Raw genomic sequence first — 17,646 nt, 5'->3', positions numbered from 1 at the left:
GCGCATTGTATGGGTGTGTGTTACATTACATTCACTAGTAGGAGTGAGAAAAACATCACGGGGTGGTGCGCATTGTATGGGTGTGTGTTACATTACATTCACTAGTAGGAGTGAGATAAACATCACCGGGTGGTGCGCATTGTATGGGTGTGTGTTACATTACATTCACTAGTAGGAGTGAGAAAAACATCACGGGGTGGTGCGCATTGTATGGGTGTGTGTTACATTACATTCACTAGTAGGAGTGAGAAAAACATCACGGGGTGGTGCGCATTGTATGGGTGTGTGTTACATTACATTCACTAGTAGGAGTGAGAAAAACATGACGGGGTGGTGTGAATCGGAGGGTCTGAATTAGGATAGGCAGTGATTCGCAATGTAGGATGGAGAAAAGCACCGCGGGGTGGTCAGCATGGGGAGGTCAGGGAACATGCAGTGGCAATGTAGGATAGGTTTCCGAAAAACATCGCGGGGTGGTGCGAATTGTATGGGTGTGTGTTACATTAGATTCACTAGTAGGAGTGAGAAAAACATCACGGGGTGGTGCGCATTGTATGGGTGTGTGTTACATTACATTCACTAGTAGGAGTGAGAAAAACATCACGGGGTGGTGCGCATTGTATGGGTGTGTGTTACATTACATTCACTAGTAGGAGTGAGAAAAACATCACGGGGTGGTGCGCATTGTATGGGTGTGTGTTTATTACATTCACTAGTAGGAGTGAGAAAAACATCACGGGGTGGTGCGCATTGTATGGGTGTGTGTTACATTACATTCACTAGTAGGTATGAGAAAAACATCACGGGGTGGTGCGCATTGTATGGGTGTGTGTTACATTACATTCACTAGTAGCAGTGAGAAAAACATCACGGGGTGGTGCGCATTGTATGGGTGTGTGTTACATTACATTCACTAGTAGCAGTGAGAAAAACATCACGGGGTGGTGCGCATTGTATGGGTGTGTGTTACATTACATTCACTAGTAGGAGTGAGAAAAACATCACGGGGTGGTGCGCATTGTATGGGTGTGTGTTACATTACATTCACTAGTAGGAGTGAGAAAAACATCACGGGGTGGTGCGCATTGTATGGGTGTGTGTTACATTACATTCACTAGTAGGAGTGAGAAAAACATCACGGGGTGGTGCGCATTGTATGGGTGTGTGTTACATTACATTCACTAGTAGGAGTGAGAAAAACATCACGGGGTGGTGCGCATTGTATGGGTGTGTGTTACATTACATTCACTAGTAGGAGTGAGAAAAACATCACGGGGTGGTGCGCATTGTATGGGTGTGTGTTACATTACATTCACTAGTAGGAGTGAGAAAAACATCACGGTGTGGTGCGCATTGTATGGGTGTGTGTTACATTACATTCACTAGTAGGAGTGAGAAAAACATCACGGGGTGGTGCGCATTGTATGGGTGTGTGTTACATTACATTCACTAGTAGGAGTGAGAAAAACATCACGGGCGGTGCGCATTGTATGGGTGTGTGTTACATTACATTCACTAGTAGGAGTGAGAAAAACATCACGGGGTGGTGCGCATTGTATGGGTGTGTGTTGCATTACCTTCACTAGAAGGAGTGAGAAAAACATCACGGGGTGGTGCGCATTGTATGGGTGTGTGTTACATTACATTCACTAGTAGGAGTGAGAAAAACATCACGGGGTGGTGCGCATTGTATGGGTGTGTGTTACATTACATTCACTAGTAGGAGTGAGAAAAACATCACGGGGTGGTGCGCATTGTATGGGTGTGTGTTACATTACATTCACTAGTAGGAGTGAGAAAAACATGACGGGGTGGTGTGAATCGGAGGGTCTGAATTAGGATAGGCAGTGATTCGCAATGTAGGATGGAGAAAAGCACCGCGGGGTGGTCAGCATGGGGAGGTCAGGGAACATGCAGTGGCAATGTAGGATAGGTTTCCGAAAAACATCGCGGGGTGGTGCGAATTGTATGGGTGTGTGTTACATTAGATTCACTAGTAGGAGTGAGAAAAACATCACGGGGTGGTGCGCATTGTATGGGTGTGTGTTACATTACATTCACTAGTAGGAGTGAGAAAAACATCACGGTGTGGTGCGTATTGTATGGGTGTGTGTTACATTACATTCACTAGTAGGAGTGAGAAAAACATCACGGGGTGGTGCGCATTTTATGGGTGTGTGTTACATTACATTCACTAGTAGGAGTGAGAAAAACATCACGGGGTGGTGCGCATTGTATGGGTGTGTGTTACATTACATTCACTAGTAGGTGTGAGAAAAACATCACGGGGTGGTGCGCATTGTATGGATGTGTGTTACATTACATTCACTAGTAGCAGTGAGAAAAACATCACGGGGTGGTGCGCATTGTATGGGTGTGTGTTACATTACATTCACTAGTAGGAGTGAGAAAAACATCACGGGGTGGTGCGCATTGTATGGGTGTGTGTTACATTACATTCACTAGTAGGAGTGAGAAAAACATCACGGTGTGGTGCGCATTGTATGGGTGTGTGTTACATTACATTCACTAGTAGGAGTGAGAAAAACATCACGGGGTGGTGCGCATTGTATGGGTGTGTGTTACATTACATTCACTAGTAGGAGTGAGAAAAACATCACGGTGTGGTGCGCATTGTATGGGTGTGTGTTACATTACATTCACTAGTAGGAGTGAGAAAAACATCACGGGGTGGTGCGCATTGTATGGGTGTGTGTTCCATTAGATTCACTAGTAGGAGTGAGAAAAATATCACGGGGTGGTGCGCATTGTATGGGTGTGTGTTACATTACATTCACTAGTAGGAGTGAGAAAAACATCACGGGGTGGTGCGCATTGTATGGGTGTGTGTTACATTACATTCACTAGTAGGAGTGAGAAAAACATCACGGGGTGGTGCGCATTGTATGGGTGTGTGTTACATTACATTCACTAGTAGGAGTGAGAAAAACATGACGGGGTGGTGTGAATCGGAGGGTCTGAATTAGGATAGGCAGTGATTCGCAATGTAGGATGGAGAAAAGCACCGCGGGGTGGTCAGCATGGGGAGGTCAGGGAACATGCAGTGGCAATGTAGGATAGGTTTCCGAAAAACATCGCGGGGTGGTGCGAATTGTATGGGTGTGTGTTACATTAGATTCACTAGTAGGAGTGAGAAAAACATCACGGGGTGGTGCGCATTGTATGGGTGTGTGTTACATTACATTCACTAGTAGGAGTGAGAAAAACATCACGGGGTGGTGCGCATTGTATGGGTGTGTGTTACATTACATTCACTAGTAGCAGTGAGAAAAACATCACGGGGTGGTGCGCATTGTATGGGTGTGTGTTACATTACATTCACTAGTAGGAGTGAGAAAAACATCACGGGGTGGTGCGCATTGTATGGGTGTGTGTTACATTACATTCACTAGTAGGAGTGAGAAAAACATCACGGGGTGGTGCGCATTGTATGGGTGTGTGTTACATTACATTCACTAGTAGCAGTGAGAAAAACATCACGGGGTGGTGCGCATTGTATGGGTGTGTGTTACATTACATTCACTAGTAGCAGTGAGAAAAACATCACGGGGTGGTGCGCATTGTATGGGTGTGTGTTACATTACATTCACTAGTAGGAGTGAGAAAAACATCACGGGGTGGTGCGCATTGTATGGGTGTGTGTTACATTACATTCACTAGTAGGAGTGAGAAAAACATCACGGGGTGGTGCGCATTGTATGGGTGTGTGTTACATTACATTCACTAGTAGGAGTGAGAAAAACATCACGGGGTGGTGCGCATTGTATGGGTGTGTGTTACATTACATTCACTAGTAGGAGTGAGAAAAACATGACGGGGTGGTGTGAATCGGAGGGTCTGAATTAGGATAGGCAGTGATTCGCAATGTAGGATGGAGAAAAGCACCGCGGGGTGGTCAGCATGGGGAGGTCAGGGAACATGCAGTGGCAATGTAGGATAGGTTTCCGAAAAACATCGCGGGGTGGTGCGAATTGTATGGGTGTGTGTTACATTAGATTCACTAGTAGGAGTGAGAAAAACATCACGGGGTGGTGTGCATTGTATGGGTGTGTGTTACATTACATTCACTAGTAGGAGTGAGAAAAACATCACGGGGTGGTGCGCATTGTATGGGTGTGTGTTACATTACATTCACTAGTAGCAGTGAGAAAAACATCACGGGGTGGTGCGCATTGTATGGGTGTGTGTTACATTAGATTAACTAGTAGGAGTGAGAAAAACATCACGGGGTGGTGCGCATTGTATGGGTGTGTGTTACATTACATTCACTAGTAGGAGTGAGAAAAACATCACGGGGTGGTGCGCATTGTATGGGTGTGTGTTACATTAGATTCACTAGTAGGAGTGAGAAAAACATCACGGGGTGGTGCGCATTGTATGGGTGTGTGTTCCATTACATTCACTAGTAGGAGTGAGAAAAACATCACGGGGTGGTGCGCATTGTATGGGTGTGTGTTACATTACATTCACTAGTAGCAGTGAGAAAAACATCACGGGGTGGTGCGCATTGTATGGGTGTGTGTTACATTACATTCACTAGTAGGAGTGAGAAAAACATCACGGGGTGGTGCGCATTGTATGGGTGTGTGTTACATTACATTCACTAGTAGGAGTGAGAAAAACATCACGGGGTGGTGCGCATTGTATGGGTGTGTGTTACATTACATTCACTAGTAGCAGTGAGAAAAACATCACGGGGTGGTGCGCATTGTATGGGTGTGTGTTACATTAGATTCACTAGTAGGAGTGAGAAAAACATCACGGGGTGGTGCGCATTGTATGGGTGTGTGTTACATTACATTCACTAGTAGGAGTGAGATAAACATCACCGGGTAGTGTGCATTGTATGGGTGTGTGTTACATTACATTCACTAGTAGGAGTGAGAAAAACATCACGGCGTGGTGCGCATTGTATGGGTGTGTGTTACATTACATTCACTCGTAGGAGTGAGAAAAACATGACGGGGTGGTGTGAATCGGAGGGTCTGAATTAGGATAGGCAGTGATTCGCAATGTAGGATGGAGAAAAGCACCGCGGGGTGGTCAGCATGGGGAGGTCAGGGAACATGCAGTGGCAATGTAGGATAGGTTTCCGAAAAACATCGCGGGGTGGTGCGAATTGTATGGGTGTGTGTTACATTAGATTCACTAGTAGGAGTGAGAAAAACATCACGGGGTGGTGCGCATTGTATGGGTGTGTGTTACATTACATTCACTAGTAGGAGTGAGAAAAACATCACGGTGTGGTGCGCATTGTATGGGTGTGTGTTACATTACATTCACTAGTAGGAGTGAGAAAAACATCACGGGGTGGTGCGCATTGTATGGGTGTGTGTTACATTACATTCACTAGTAGGATTGAGAAAAACATCACGGGGTGGTGCGCATTGTATGGGTGTGTGTTACATTACATTCACTAGTAGGTGTGAGAAAAACATCACGGGGTGGTGCGCATTGTATGGGTGTGTGTTACATTACATTCACTAGTAGCAGTGAGAAAAACATCACGGGGTGGTGCGCATTGTATGGGTGTGTGTTACATTACATTCACTAGTAGGAGTGAGAAAAACATCACGGGGTGGTGCGCATTGTATGGGTGTGTGTTACATTACATTCACTAGTAGGAGTGAGAAAAACATCACGGTGTGGTGCGCATTGTATGGGTGTGTGTTACATTACATTCACTAGTAGGAGTGAGAAAAACATCATGGGGTGGTGCGCATTGTATGGGTGTGTGTTACATTACATTCACTAGTAGGAGTGAGAAAAACATCACGGGGTGGTGCGCATTGTATGGGTGTGTGTTACATTACATTCACTAGTAGGAGTGAGAAAAACATCACGGGGTGGTGCGCATTGTATGGGTGTGCGTTCCATTAGATTCACTAGTAGGAGTGAGAAAAACATCACCGGGTGGTGCGCATTGTATGGGTGTGTGTTACATTACATTCACTAGTAGGAGTGAGAAAAACATCACGGGGTGGTGCGCATTGTATGGGTGTGTGTTACATTACATTCACTAGTAGGAGTGAGATAAACATCACCGGGTGGTGCGCATTGTATGGGTGTGTGTTACATTACATTCACTAGTAGGAGTGAGAAAAACATCACGGGGTGGTGCGCATTGTATGGGTGTGTGTTACATTACATTCACTAGTAGGAGTGACAAAAACATCACGGGGTGGTGCACATTGTATGGGTGTGTGTTACATTACATTCACTAGTAGGAGTGAGAAAAACATGACGGGGTGGTGTGAATCGGAGGGTCTGAATTAGGATAGGCAGTGATTCGCAATGTAGGATGGAGAAAAGCACCGCGGGGTGGTCAGCATGGGGAGGTCAGGGAACATGCAGTGGCAATGTAGGATAGGTTTCCGAAAAACATCGCGGGGTGGTGCGAATTGTATGGGTGTGTGTTACATTAGATTCACTAGTAGGAGTGAGAAAAACATCACGGGGTGGTGCGCATTGTATGGGTGTGTGTTACATTACATTCACTAGTAGGAGTGAGAAAAACATCACGGGGTGGTGCGCATTGTATGGGTGTGTGTTACATTACATTCACTAGTAGGAGTGAGAAAAACATCACGGGGTGGTGCGCATTGTATGGGTGTGTGTTTATTACATTCACTAGTAGGAGTGAGAAAAACATCACGGGGTGGTGCGCATTGTATGGGTGTGTGTTACATTACATTCACTAGTAGGTATGAGAAAAACATCACGGGGTGGTGCGCATTGTATGGGTGTGTGTTACATTACATTCACTAGTAGCAGTGAGAAAAACATCACGGGGTGGTGCGCATTGTATGGGTGTGTGTTACATTACATTCACTAGTAGCAGTGAGAAAAACATCACGGGGTGGTGCGCATTGTATGGGTGTGTGTTACATTACATTCACTAGTAGGAGTGAGAAAAACATCACGGGGTGGTGCGCATTGTATGGGTGTGTGTTACATTACATTCACTAGTAGGAGTGAGAAAAACATCACGGGGTGGTGCGCATTGTATGGGTGTGTGTTACATTACATTCACTAGTAGGAGTGAGAAAAACATCACGGGGTGGTGCGCATTGTATGGGTGTGTGTTACATTACATTCACTAGTAGGAGTGAGAAAAACATCACGGGGTGGTGCGCATTGTATGGGTGTGTGTTACATTACATTCACTAGTAGGAGTGAGAAAAACATCACGGGGTGGTGCGCATTGTATGGGTGTGTGTTACATTACATTCACTAGTAGGAGTGAGAAAAACATCACGGTGTGGTGCGCATTGTATGGGTGTGTGTTACATTACATTCACTAGTAGGAGTGAGAAAAACATCACGGGGTGGTGCGCATTGTATGGGTGTGTGTTACATTACATTCACTAGTAGGAGTGAGAAAAACATCACGGGCGGTGCGCATTGTATGGGTGTGTGTTACATTACATTCACTAGTAGGAGTGAGAAAAACATCACGGGGTGGTGCGCATTGTATGGGTGTGTGTTGCATTACCTTCACTAGAAGGAGTGAGAAAAACATCACGGGGTGGTGCGCATTGTATGGGTGTGTGTTACATTACATTCACTAGTAGGAGTGAGAAAAACATCACGGGGTGGTGCGCATTGTATGGGTGTGTGTTACATTACATTCACTAGTAGGAGTGAGAAAAACATCACGGGGTGGTGCGCATTGTATGGGTGTGTGTTACATTACATTCACTAGTAGGAGTGAGAAAAACATGACGGGGTGGTGTGAATCGGAGGGTCTGAATTAGGATAGGCAGTGATTCGCAATGTAGGATGGAGAAAAGCACCGCGGGGTGGTCAGCATGGGGAGGTCAGGGAACATGCAGTGGCAATGTAGGATAGGTTTCCGAAAAACATCGCGGGGTGGTGCGAATTGTATGGGTGTGTGTTACATTAGATTCACTAGTAGGAGTGAGAAAAACATCACGGGGTGGTGCGCATTGTATGGGTGTGTGTTACATTACATTCACTAGTAGGAGTGAGAAAAACATCACGGTGTGGTGCGTATTGTATGGGTGTGTGTTACATTACATTCACTAGTAGGAGTGAGAAAAACATCACGGGGTGGTGCGCATTTTATGGGTGTGTGTTACATTACATTCACTAGTAGGAGTGAGAAAAACATCACGGGGTGGTGCGCATTGTATGGGTGTGTGTTACATTACATTCACTAGTAGGTGTGAGAAAAACATCACGGGGTGGTGCGCATTGTATGGATGTGTGTTACATTACATTCACTAGTAGCAGTGAGAAAAACATCACGGGGTGGTGCGCATTGTATGGGTGTGTGTTACATTACATTCACTAGTAGGAGTGAGAAAAACATCACGGGGTGGTGCGCATTGTATGGGTGTGTGTTACATTACATTCACTAGTAGGAGTGAGAAAAACATCACGGTGTGGTGCGCATTGTATGGGTGTGTGTTACATTACATTCACTAGTAGGAGTGAGAAAAACATCACGGGGTGGTGCGCATTGTATGGGTGTGTGTTACATTACATTCACTAGTAGGAGTGAGAAAAACATCACGGTGTGGTGCGCATTGTATGGGTGTGTGTTACATTACATTCACTAGTAGGAGTGAGAAAAACATCACGGGGTGGTGCGCATTGTATGGGTGTGTGTTCCATTAGATTCACTAGTAGGAGTGAGAAAAATATCACGGGGTGGTGCGCATTGTATGGGTGTGTGTTACATTACATTCACTAGTAGGAGTGAGAAAAACATCACGGGGTGGTGCGCATTGTATGGGTGTGTGTTACATTACATTCACTAGTAGGAGTGAGAAAAACATCACGGGGTGGTGCGCATTGTATGGGTGTGTGTTACATTACATTCACTAGTAGGAGTGAGAAAAACATGACGGGGTGGTGTGAATCGGAGGGTCTGAATTAGGATAGGCAGTGATTCGCAATGTAGGATGGAGAAAAGCACCGCGGGGTGGTCAGCATGGGGAGGTCAGGGAACATGCAGTGGCAATGTAGGATAGGTTTCCGAAAAACATCGCGGGGTGGTGCGAATTGTATGGGTGTGTGTTACATTAGATTCACTAGTAGGAGTGAGAAAAACATCACGGGGTGGTGCGCATTGTATGGGTGTGTGTTACATTACATTCACTAGTAGGAGTGAGAAAAACATCACGGGGTGGTGCGCATTGTATGGGTGTGTGTTACATTACATTCACTAGTAGCAGTGAGAAAAACATCACGGGGTGGTGCGCATTGTATGGGTGTGTGTTACATTACATTCACTAGTAGGAGTGAGAAAAACATCACGGGGTGGTGCGCATTGTATGGGTGTGTGTTACATTACATTCACTAGTAGGAGTGAGAAAAACATCACGGGGTGGTGCGCATTGTATGGGTGTGTGTTACATTACATTCACTAGTAGCAGTGAGAAAAACATCACGGGGTGGTGCGCATTGTATGGGTGTGTGTTACATTACATTCACTAGTAGCAGTGAGAAAAACATCACGGGGTGGTGCGCATTGTATGGGTGTGTGTTACATTACATTCACTAGTAGGAGTGAGAAAAACATCACGGGGTGGTGCGCATTGTATGGGTGTGTGTTACATTACATTCACTAGTAGGAGTGAGAAAAACATCACGGGGTGGTGCGCATTGTATGGGTGTGTGTTACATTACATTCACTAGTAGGAGTGAGAAAAACATCACGGGGTGGTGCGCATTGTATGGGTGTGTGTTACATTACATTCACTAGTAGGAGTGAGAAAAACATGACGGGGTGGTGTGAATCGGAGGGTCTGAATTAGGATAGGCAGTGATTCGCAATGTAGGATGGAGAAAAGCACCGCGGGGTGGTCAGCATGGGGAGGTCAGGGAACATGCAGTGGCAATGTAGGATAGGTTTCCGAAAAACATCGCGGGGTGGTGCGAATTGTATGGGTGTGTGTTACATTAGATTCACTAGTAGGAGTGAGAAAAACATCACGGGGTGGTGTGCATTGTATGGGTGTGTGTTACATTACATTCACTAGTAGGAGTGAGAAAAACATCACGGGGTGGTGCGCATTGTATGGGTGTGTGTTACATTACATTCACTAGTAGCAGTGAGAAAAACATCACGGGGTGGTGCGCATTGTATGGGTGTGTGTTACATTAGATTAACTAGTAGGAGTGAGAAAAACATCACGGGGTGGTGCGCATTGTATGGGTGTGTGTTACATTACATTCACTAGTAGGAGTGAGAAAAACATCACGGGGTGGTGCGCATTGTATGGGTGTGTGTTACATTAGATTCACTAGTAGGAGTGAGAAAAACATCACGGGGTGGTGCGCATTGTATGGGTGTGTGTTCCATTACATTCACTAGTAGGAGTGAGAAAAACATCACGGGGTGGTGCGCATTGTATGGGTGTGTGTTACATTACATTCACTAGTAGCAGTGAGAAAAACATCACGGGGTGGTGCGCATTGTATGGGTGTGTGTTACATTACATTCACTAGTAGGAGTGAGAAAAACATCACGGGGTGGTGCGCATTGTATGGGTGTGTGTTACATTACATTCACTAGTAGGAGTGAGAAAAACATCACGGGGTGGTGCGCATTGTATGGGTGTGTGTTACATTACATTCACTAGTAGCAGTGAGAAAAACATCACGGGGTGGTGCGCATTGTATGGGTGTGTGTTACATTAGATTCACTAGTAGGAGTGAGAAAAACATCACGGGGTGGTGCGCATTGTATGGGTGTGTGTTACATTACATTCACTAGTAGGAGTGAGATAAACATCACCGGGTAGTGTGCATTGTATGGGTGTGTGTTACATTACATTCACTAGTAGGAGTGAGAAAAACATCACGGCGTGGTGCGCATTGTATGGGTGTGTGTTACATTACATTCACTCGTAGGAGTGAGAAAAACATGACGGGGTGGTGTGAATCGGAGGGTCTGAATTAGGATAGGCAGTGATTCGCAATGTAGGATGGAGAAAAGCACCGCGGGGTGGTCAGCATGGGGAGGTCAGGGAACATGCAGTGGCAATGTAGGATAGGTTTCCGAAAAACATCGCGGGGTGGTGCGAATTGTATGGGTGTGTGTTACATTAGATTCACTAGTAGGAGTGAGAAAAACATCACGGGGTGGTGCGCATTGTATGGGTGTGTGTTACATTACATTCACTAGTAGGAGTGAGAAAAACATCACGGTGTGGTGCGCATTGTATGGGTGTGTGTTACATTACATTCACTAGTAGGAGTGAGAAAAACATCACGGGGTGGTGCGCATTGTATGGGTGTGTGTTACATTACATTCACTAGTAGGATTGAGAAAAACATCACGGGGTGGTGCGCATTGTATGGGTGTGTGTTACATTACATTCACTAGTAGGTGTGAGAAAAACATCACGGGGTGGTGCGCATTGTATGGGTGTGTGTTACATTACATTCACTAGTAGCAGTGAGAAAAACATCACGGGGTGGTGCGCATTGTATGGGTGTGTGTTACATTACATTCACTAGTAGGAGTGAGAAAAACATCACGGGGTGGTGCGCATTGTATGGGTGTGTGTTACATTACATTCACTAGTAGGAGTGAGAAAAACATCACGGTGTGGTGCGCATTGTATGGGTGTGTGTTACATTACATTCACTAGTAGGAGTGAGAAAAACATCATGGGGTGGTGCGCATTGTATGGGTGTGTGTTACATTACATTCACTAGTAGGAGTGAGAAAAACATCACGGGGTGGTGCGCATTGTATGGGTGTGTGTTACATTACATTCACTAGTAGGAGTGAGAAAAACATCACGGGGTGGTGCGCATTGTATGGGTGTGCGTTCCATTAGATTCACTAGTAGGAGTGAGAAAAACATCACCGGGTGGTGCGCATTGTATGGGTGTGTGTTACATTACATTCACTAGTAGGAGTGAGAAAAACATCACGGGGTGGTGCGCATTGTATGGGTGTGTGTTACATTACATTCACTAGTAGGAGTGAGATAAACATCACCGGGTGGTGCGCATTGTATGGGTGTGTGTTACATTACATTCACTAGTAGGAGTGAGAAAAACATCACGGGGTGGTGCGCATTGTATGGGTGTGTGTTACATTACATTCACTAGTAGGAGTGACAAAAACATCACGGGGTGGTGCACATTGTATGGGTGTGTGTTACATTACATTCACTAGTAGGAGTGAGAAAAACATGACGGGGTGGTGTGAATCGGAGGGTCTGAATTAGGATAGGCAGTGATTCGCAATGTAGGATGGAGAAAAGCACCGCGGGGTGGTCAGCATGGGGAGGTCAGGGAACATGCAGTGGCAATGTAGGATAGGTTTCCGAAAAACATCGCGGGGTGGTGCGAATTGTATGGGTGTGTGTTACATTAGATTCACTAGTAGGAGTGAGAAAAACATCACGGGGTGGTGCGCATTGTATGGGTGTGTGTTACATTACATTCACTAGTAGGAGTGAGAAAAACATCACGGGGTGGTGCGCATTGTATGGGTGTGTGTTACATTACATTCACTAGTAGGAGTGAGAAAAACATCACGGGGTGGTGCGCATTGTATGGGTGTGTGTTTATTACATTCACTAGTAGGAGTGAGAAAAACATCACGGGGTGGTGCGCATTGTATGGGTGTGTGTTACATTACATTCACTAGTAGGTATGAGAAAAACATCACGGGGTGGTGCGCATTGTATGGGTGTGTGTTACATTACATTCACTAGTAGCAGTGAGAAAAACATCACGGGGTGGTGCGCATTGTATGGGTGTGTGTTACATTACATTCACTAGTAGCAGTGAGAAAAACATCACGGGGTGGTGCGCATTGTATGGGTGTGTGTTACATTACATTCACTAGTAGGAGTGAGAAAAACATCACGGGGTGGTGCGCATTGTATGGGTGTGTGTTACATTACATTCACTAGTAGGAGTGAGAAAAACATCACGGGGTGGTGCGCATTGTATGGGTGTGTGTTACATTACATTCACTAGTAGGAGTGAGAAAAACATCACGGGGTGGTGCGCATTGTATGGGTGTGTGTTACATTACATTCACTAGTAGGAGTGAGAAAAACATCACGGGGTGGTGCGCATTGTATGGGTGTGTGTTACATTACATTCACTAGTAGGAGTGAGAAAAACATCACGGGGTGGTGCGCATTGTATGGGTGTGTGTTACATTACATTCACTAGTAGGAGTGAGAAAAACATCACGGTGTGGTGCGCATTGTATGGGTGTGTGTTACATTACATTCACTAGTAGGAGTGAGAAAAACATCACGGGGTGGTGCGCATTGTATGGGTGTGTGTTACATTACATTCACTAGTAGGAGTGAGAAAAACATCACGGGCGGTGCGCATTGTATGGGTGTGTGTTACATTACATTCACTAGTAGGAGTGAGAAAAACATCACGGGGTGGTGCGCATTGTATGGGTGTGTGTTGCATTACCTTCACTAGAAGGAGTGAGAAAAACATCACGGGGTGGTGCGCATTGTATGGGTGTGTGTTACATTACATTCACTAGTAGGAGTGAGAAAAACATCACGGGGTGGTGCGCATTGTATGGGTGTGTGTTACATTACATTCACTAGTAGGAGTGAGAAAAACATCACGGGGTGGTGCGCATTGTATGGGTGTGTGTTACATTACATTCACTAGTAGGAGTGAGAAAAACATGACGGGGTGGTGTGAATCGGAGGGTCTGAATTAGGATAGGCAGTGATTCGCAATGTAGGATGGAGAAAAGCACCGCGGGGTGGTCAGCATGGGGAGGTCAGGGAACATGCAGTGGCAATGTAGGATAGGTTTCCGAAAAACATCGCGGGGTGGTGCGAATTGTATGGGTGTGTGTTACATTAGATTCACTAGTAGGAGTGAGAAAAACATCACGGGGTGGTGCGCATTGTATGGGTGTGTGTTACATTACATTCACTAGTAGGAGTGAGAAAAACATCACGGTGTGGTGCGTATTGTATGGGTGTGTGTTACATTACATTCACTAGTAGGAGTGAGAAAAACATCACGGGGTGGTGCGCATTTTATGGGTGTGTGTTACATTACATTCACTAGTAGGAGTGAGAAAAACATCACGGGGTGGTGCGCATTGTATGGGTGTGTGTTACATTACATTCACTAGTAGGTGTGAGAAAAACATCACGGGGTGGTGCGCATTGTATGGATGTGTGTTACATTACATTCACTAGTAGCAGTGAGAAAAACATCACGGGGTGGTGCGCATTGTATGGGTGTGTGTTACATTACATTCACTAGTAGGAGTGAGAAAAACATCACGGGGTGGTGCGCATTGTATGGGTGTGTGTTACATTACATTCACTAGTAGGAGTGAGAAAAACATCACGGTGTGGTGCGCATTGTATGGGTGTGTGTTACATTACATTCACTAGTAGGAGTGAGAAAAACATCACGGGGTGGTGCGCATTGTATGGGTGTGTGTTACATTACATTCACTAGTAGGAGTGAGAAAAACATCACGGTGTGGTGCGCATTGTATGGGTGTGTGTTACATTACATTCACTAGTAGGAGTGAGAAAAACATCACGGGGTGGTGCGCATTGTATGGGTGTGTGTTCCATTAGATTCACTAGTAGGAGTGAGAAAAATATCACGGGGTGGTGCGCATTGTATGGGTGTGTGTTACATTACATTCACTAGTAGGAGTGAGAAAAACATCACGGGGTGGTGCGCATTGTATGGGTGTGTGTTACATTACATTCACTAGTAGGAGTGAGAAAAACATCACGGGGTGGTGCGCATTGTATGGGTGTGTGTTACATTACATTCACTAGTAGGAGTGAGAAAAACATGACGGGGTGGTGTGAATCGGAGGGTCTGAATTAGGATAGGCAGTGATTCGCAATGTAGGATGGAGAAAAGCACCGCGGGGTGGTCAGCATGGGGAGGTCAGGGAACATGCAGTGGCAATGTAGGATAGGTTTCCGAAAAACATCGCGGGGTGGTGCGAATTGTATGGGTGTGTGTTACATTAGATTCACTAGTAGGAGTGAGAAAAACATCACGGGGTGGTGCGCATTGTATGGGTGTGTGTTACATTACATTCACTAGTAGGAGTGAGAAAAACATCACGGGGTGGTGCGCATTGTATGGGTGTGTGTTACATTACATTCACTAGTAGCAGTGAGAAAAACATCACGGGGTGGTGCGCATTGTATGGGTGTGTGTTACATTACATTCACTAGTAGGAGTGAGAAAAACATCACGGGGTGGTGCGCATTGTATGGGTGTGTGTTACATTACATTCACTAGTAGGAGTGAGAAAAACATCACGGGGTGGTGCGCATTGTATGGGTGTGTGTTACATTACATTCACTAGTAGCAGTGAGAAAAACATCACGGGGTGGTGCGCATTGTATGGGTGTGTGTTCCATTAGATTCACTAGTAGGAGTGAGAAAAACATCACGGGGTGATGCGCATTGTATGGGTGTGTGTTACATTACATTCACTAGTAGGAGTGAGAAAAACATCACGGGGTGGTGCGCATTGTATGGGTGTGTGTTACATTACATTCACTAGTAGGAGTGAGAAAAACATCACGGGGTGGTGCGCATTGTATGGGTGTGTGTTACATTACATTCACTAGTAGGAGTGAGAAAAACATCACGGGGTGGTGCGCATTGTATGGGTGTGTGTTACATTACATTCACTAGTAGGAGTGAGAAAAACATCACGGGGTGGTGCGCATTGTATGGGTGTGTGTTACATTACATTCACTAGTAGGAGTGAGAAAAACATCACGGGGTGGTGCGCATTGTATGGGTGTGTGTTACATTACATTCACTAGTAGGAGTGAGAAAAACATCACGGGGTGGTGCGCATTGTATGGGTGTGTGTTACATTACATTCACTAGTAGGAGTGAGAAAAACATCACGGGGTGGTGCGCATTGTATGGGTGTGTGTTGCATTACATTCACTAGAAGGAGTGAGAAAAACATCACGGGGTGGTGCGCATTGTATGGGTGTGTGTTACATTACATTCATAGTAGGAGTGAGAAAAACATCACGGGGTGGTGCGCATTGTATGGGTGTGTGTTACATTACATTCACTAGTAGGAGTGAGATAAACATCACCGGGTAGTGTGCATTGTATGGGTGTGTGTTACATTACATTCACTAGTAGGAGTGAGAAAAACATCACGGCGTGGTGCGCATTGTATGGGTGTGTGTTACATTACATTCACTCGTAGGAGTGAGAAAAACATGACGGGGTGGTGTGAATCGGAGGGTCTGAATTAGGATAGGCAGTGATTCGCAATGTAGGATGGAGAAAAGCACCGCGGGGTGGTCAGCATGGGGAGGTCAGGGAACATGCAGTGGCAATGTAGGATAGGTTTCCGAAAAACATCGCGGGGTGGTGCGAATTGTATGGGTGTGTGTTACATTAGATTCACTAGTAGGAGTGAGAAAAACATCACGGGGTGGTGCGCATTGTATGGGTGTGTGTTACATTACATTCACTAGTAGGAGTGAGAAAAACATCACGGTGTGGTGCGCATTGTATGGGTGTGTGTTACATTACATTCACTAGTAGGAGTGAGAAAAACATCACGGGGTGGTGCGCATTGTATGGGTGTGTGTTACATTACATTCACTAGTAGGATTGAGAAAAACATCACGGGGTGGTGCGCATTGTATGGGTGTGTGTTACATTACATTCACTAGTAGGTGTGAGAAAAACATCACGGGGTGGTGCGCATTGTATGGGTGTGTGTTACATTACATTCACTAGTAGCAGTGAGAAAAACATCACGGGGTGGTGCGCATTGTATGGGTGTGTGTTACATTACATTCACTAGTAGGAGTGAGAAAAACATCACGGGGTGGTGTGAATCGGAGGGTCTGAATTAGGATAGGCAGTGATTCGCAATGTAGGATGGAGAAAAGCACCGCGGGGTGGTCAGCATGGGGAGGTCAGGGAACATGCAGTGGCAATGTAGGATAGGTTTCCGAAAAACATCGCGGGGTGGTGCGAATTGTATGGGTGTGTGTTACATTAGATTCACTAGTAGGAGTGAGAAAAACATCACGGGGTGGTGCGCATTGTATGGGTGTGTGTTACATTACATTCACTAGTAGGAGTGAGAAAAACATCACGGGGTGGTGCGCATTGTATGGGTGTGTGTTACATTACATTCACTAGTAGGAGTGAGAAAAACATCACGGGGTGGTGCGCATTGTATGGGTGTGTGTTTATTACATTCACTAGTAGGAGTGAGAAAAACATCACGGGGTGGTGCGCATTGTATGGGTGTGTGTTACATTACATTCACTAGTAGGTATGAGAAAAACATCACGGGGTGGTGCGCATTGTATGGGTGTGTGTTACATTACATTCACTAGTAGCAGTGAGAAAAACATCACGGGGTGGTGCGCATTGTATGGGTGTGTGTTACATTACATTCACTAGTAGCAGTGAGAAAAACATCACGGGGTGGTGCGCATTGTATGGGTGTGTGTTACATTACATTCACTAGTAGGAGTGAGAAAAACATCACGGGGTGGTGCGCATTGTATGGGTGTGTGTTACATTACATTCACTAGTAGGAGTGAGAAAAACATCACGGGGTGGTGCGCATTGTATGGGTGTGTGTTACATTACATT

The sequence above is a fragment of the Cavia porcellus genome, unplaced genomic scaffold (assembly GCF_034190915.1).
Source record: "Cavia porcellus strain 051 isolate PalLab524CR breed Dunkin Hartley unplaced genomic scaffold, mCavPor4.1 scaffold_1, whole genome shotgun sequence".
NCBI classification, from domain to species: Eukaryota; Metazoa; Chordata; class Mammalia; order Rodentia; family Caviidae; genus Cavia; species Cavia porcellus.
The sequence above is the reverse complement of the archived record's forward strand: the minus strand, read 5'-3'. Positions refer to the sequence as shown.